This window comes from Chiloscyllium punctatum, chromosome 36, assembly GCF_047496795.1.
Source record: "Chiloscyllium punctatum isolate Juve2018m chromosome 36, sChiPun1.3, whole genome shotgun sequence".
In the NCBI taxonomy this organism is placed as follows: Eukaryota; Metazoa; Chordata; class Chondrichthyes; order Orectolobiformes; family Hemiscylliidae; genus Chiloscyllium; species Chiloscyllium punctatum.
This window is the reverse complement of record NC_092774.1, coordinates 23,847,412-23,852,135: the sequence shown is the minus strand read 5'-3', so window position 1 is coordinate 23,852,135 and position 4,724 is coordinate 23,847,412. Positions and strand designations below refer to the sequence as shown.

At 48.7% G+C, this 4,724-nt stretch overlaps 1 non-coding gene across 1 annotated transcript; it reads right to left on the bottom strand.

Annotated features, from left to right (window-relative positions):
• Window positions 1–1,786: 1,786 nt before the first annotated feature.
• trnae-uuc (transfer RNA glutamic acid (anticodon UUC)) lies at window positions 1,787–1,858 on the bottom strand. Its single transcript has one exon. It is a non-coding gene; the product is annotated as a tRNA-Glu (tRNA).
• Window positions 1,859–4,724: the final 2,866 nt, after the last annotated feature.

Sequence of the window (4,724 nt, the reverse complement as noted above, 5' to 3'; positions counted from 1 at the left end):
AGTAGGGTGGAGGAATTGCTGAAGGCCTTCCCGCACTGAGGGCAGCAGAATGGCCTCCCCCCTCCTCCACTGTCCCCCCCCCCCCCCCCCCCCCAAACCCCCGTGTGGTCCAGCTGGTGATTCAGCAGTGTGGAGGAGCAGGTAAAGACCTTCCCACATTCGGCGCAGGAGAACGGTTCTCCCCAGTGTGGATGGACAGGTGCCTCAGCAGGGCAGAGGAATTGCTGAAGGCCTTCCTGCACATACGGCAACTGAACGACCTCTCCACCATGTGGACACACCAATGGGCCAGTAGGTCGGAGGAAAGAGCAATGCCCCTCCTGCAGTTGGGGCAGAAGAACGGCCTCTCAGTATGGACCCACTGGTCTCTCAGCAGGTGGGAAGACCTGCTGAAGGCCATCTTGCACTTGGGGCCGGAGAACAGCCTTCCCCGGTGTGGGCCAACTGGTGCGTCAGCAGGGCAGCAGAATCATTGAAGGCCTTCCCATACTCAGGGCAGCAGAAGGGCCGCTTCCCCTCTGTGGACCTATTGGTGCTTCAGAACCCTTTCAAATTTCACAATATCCTTGTGATAGGTGGGAGACCAGAATTGCACGCAATATTCTAAAAGTGGTCTAACCAATGTCCTGTACAACCACAACATAACTTCCCAACTCCAATACTCAGTCAGAGGATTGGGAAAGCTTTCAAAACCCACAAAAAACAAAGAGGAAAGAATGGAGGTTCAAACCGAATTTTTGAGAGTTAGCTTGAAAGCATCAATGAGAAATCGGCGGAATGGGTTTATTGGGGACACGTTCTCCCTCAATGCACCATATACTTATTTCTCTTGAGCTCTTCGTAGTTTCTCTGTGCTGCAGTATGTAGTGGCTCGTTGAAATAATCTCCTGATGCAGCTTCTTTTGTGGGTGTTGGGATGATTGCTTCTGTGATTAAGTATTTGGTTTGTGTATGTTGTTTTTCTGTAGATGCCAGTGTGAAGTTCCCCGTTGACTGTTCGCTCTACTGTGACATCTAAGAATGGCAGTTTATTGTTGTTCTCCTCTTTTTCAAACCAAGAGCCCCCCTCAGGCCATAGTCTCACTACTTGGAACACCAATATACACACTCGTCAAAGGCCTCCACTGAGGACTAAAACACCAAGTCGAAGATTCATGCCACTCCATTTACTCCATCCAAGAATTCCTGAACACCAAAGACACGAAGATAGAAGAGGATGGAGTAATGTTGTCCTTTGACATAACAGCCCTGTTCACATCCATTAACATCAACGTGACCAAAGAAAACTGAAGACACTACTCGAAGAACTAAAGACAAAAACACAGCACCAACTTCATCAGCAAAGATAGCACTGTCAACCTCGTGGTTACCACCCACTTTATATTCAGTAACAAGCCCTACAAATAAATCAACGAAATACCCATGAAACACTTCTGTCATCAAAAAATGAAACAAATTAGAGGAAACGTACAACACCATCAACAATCTCCTTACTGGCATAAAATTCACAAAAGAGGAGAACAACAACAAAGTGCCATTTCTAGATGTCACAGTAGAGCGAACAGTCAATGGTAAAATCAAAACAGCCTCTACAGAAAAACACCACACGCGAACCAAGTATTTCGCTACAGAAGTAATCATCCCTACGCATACAAACAAATCTGAACGAGGGCACTATTTCAACGAAACACGACACACTGTAGCACCCAGTCACTACGAAGACAAATAAGTAACTGTCCAGCGCTTTTAAGGAGAATGGATAGCCATGCAACACACTGAAAAATGATTCCCTGACCGGGAATCGAACCCGGGCCGCAGCGGTGAAAGCGCCGAATCCTAACCACTAGACCACCAGGGATATACGGGAGAAATTTGACAGCTCTCCTGAAAATTGCTTTGCTGCCCGGAAGTCGAACCCGGGTCGCGGAAGGAAGAAGGCGAACACCAATGTCATTTCGTGTATCCATTGCTCCCGATGCGGTCTCCTCTACATTGGGGAGACTGGAGCCCCGTCGCAGAGTCAAGTCACAGCGTTTGAGGGAACATCTCCAGGACACCCGCAATAATCAACCCCATCGCCCTGTGGCCCAACATTTCAACCTCCCCTCCCACTCTGCCAGGGACATGCAGGTCCTGGGCCTCCTCCATCGCCGCTCCCTCCCCACCCGATGCCTGGAGGAAGAACGTCCCAACTTCTGCCTCGGATACATTCATCCCCAGGACATCAATGTGGTCTGCACCAGTTTCCTCATTTCCCCACCCCCCCACCTTACCTCAGTTCCAACCTTCCAGCTCAGCGCTGTCCTCATGACCTGTCCTACCTGCCAATCTCCCTCCCCACCTATCCGCTCCACCCTCCTCTCTGATCTGTCACCTCCATCCCCTCCCCCATTCACCGATTGTACTTTTTGCTACCTTTGGCCCAGCACACCCCACCCCAATTTATCTCTCCACTCTGGAGGGGTCCTGCCTCTATTCCTGATGAAGGGCTTTTGCCCGAAACATCGATTTTCCTGCTCCTCGGAAGCTGTCTGACCTGCTGTGCTTTTCCAGCACCACTCTGATCTAAACTCTGGTTTCCAGCATCTGCAGTCCTCACTTTTGCCTACCCAATAAACCCAGTGTGCCGATTTCACATCAACAAACTGACACAAGCAGACATAACGTCTGCAGAAACCTTAGCCACATTACTTTACATTAAAGACATCTGGGAAATGATGTCCAGACAAATCAACCCTCTCAGCATCATGGTCGCCCACAAACCTACCAACACACTTAAACAGCGGCTAATGAACCTGAAATACCCGATACAAACAACCAGCAAACGAATGTAATTTACAAAATACCATACAAGGAAATATATACATGAACTCTGCCACACAGTTCTCTGTAGCAAGAAATGCTGGGATGAGAAAAGGAAGATTTTTTTTAGCCAAAACGAATCGGCACTGACTGGACAGCCATTTAAAATCAACGCTGTCAGCCCAGGATGGAAGACCCGAAGGGATGTACAGTTTTCTTATTTCCTGAAGATTTACAAAGCTGAGACTGGGTTTTGGTGTTTGTTCCCTTTCCACTCCCAAGAGCCACAGTGGTTGGGGCGGTGAGTTGGGGAAAGTGAAATGTGCCCATGAGCAGCGTGAGGGACTATTTCAGCTCCCCCTCCTCTGACAGCGCTGTGACGACTCTGATGTTCTCAGGGACACTTACTGACGCGACACAGTGAAAAGAGTCTCATTCCCGCAGTTCGGGAATTCAAACCGTATGCCGGCTTCAGGACAATGAGAAAGATTAATTGGGGTGTGTGAAGAAGCTGTGAGCTGCATTTCAAACAGGTAGGTGGAGTCAGATGCGTCATCCATTGCGCCCCTGGCACTGTGCGGACCTGACACCGCCATGCTGCAGAGTTCTGACGTTAACACGGACATGCGCAGCAATGGGAACATTCACAAGAGGAACAGCCAAAGATAATCACCGTCACTGCTTCCCTTCCATAGTCCCAACTTTGTGAAGCAGTATCTTTCACTGGCAAATAAAACACCTTTGTCCTCAGGTGCCTGCTTAACTTCGATTACGACTTCACGCCCCTCACTGTTCGATCTCATTTCCAAACTCTTGGCTCATCGCCTCAATAGCAGCTCTGTGGGTCTCTGCTTGTTCCACCCTGACAGGCAGTGGGCTACAAATTCCCGACCAGTCCCAATGTGATTGAAATACTTCAACCCCTCCACTGATTTGCATCTTTAAAAAAACCGTGGAGCAATCTCCCTTTCTTTTTGACGTCGTTTCTCAACTGTAGTCGGCAGGGTTCACACCTGCGTGGGGAAACCGCAATGGATTTCATGTCCATCGCATTCACCACTCGGCCCATCAATACAGAACCACACTGACAGCTTCATTTCCCAGATCTCTCTGCCTGTGGAGCTGACAAAAAGTGAATCCTTGCAGAGTTTGTTTGAATTCAATCACTTCTCAGGTTTCGAAAGGGTTAAATATCTGCAAATGGCGAGTCTGCGTGTTTCATCCCGGTAGATGAAATGGACGTTCAGTTAAAAACAAAAACAGAAATTGCAGGAGCAACTCCGCAGGTGGAAAGAGAATCAGAGACAACATTTCAGAACTCGTTTTTTTCCTCATCCAGGTCCAGCCAAACCTGCTGAGTTTCTCCAGCAGTTTCGCTTTCTGTCTCGAATTCTCAGCATCCGCAGTCATTTATGTTAGAAATTCAATCAATTCAGAAACCCCTTTGTGCTGCCTCAGTGGAATAGATTTCCGTTTGGGAAACATTTTCCTGACACCATTAAAAACGTGCACTTTCGCAGCCAAGAAAGCGGTAGGAGCGAGAACAAGGAACACGCCGACTCTGGGTGGTCTCGAACCACCAACCTTTCGGTTAACAGCCAAACGCGCTGACCAATTGCGCCACAGAGACAGGTGCAAGAGCTGCTTGCACAGTGTCTTTGAGGAACCTACTAATAAATTCATAATTCAACCCGTCCCGCCCAAAATTACCATTGTCTTCTATCAGTTTTACTTTCCATAATAAAGCCTTGGACATTCATTGTGGAGACATGGGGACAGCCTGATCCCACCATCTGCAGGCACATCCATGTCACGAGGAACGAGCTCTCCACCACCGGGGCCATCGCCCTCCGAGCCTTTCAGTGTTTTGCCTCTTCCTGAATTTTCTCATTGGCGCCGAGCCGAGAAGGGGTTTGAATTCC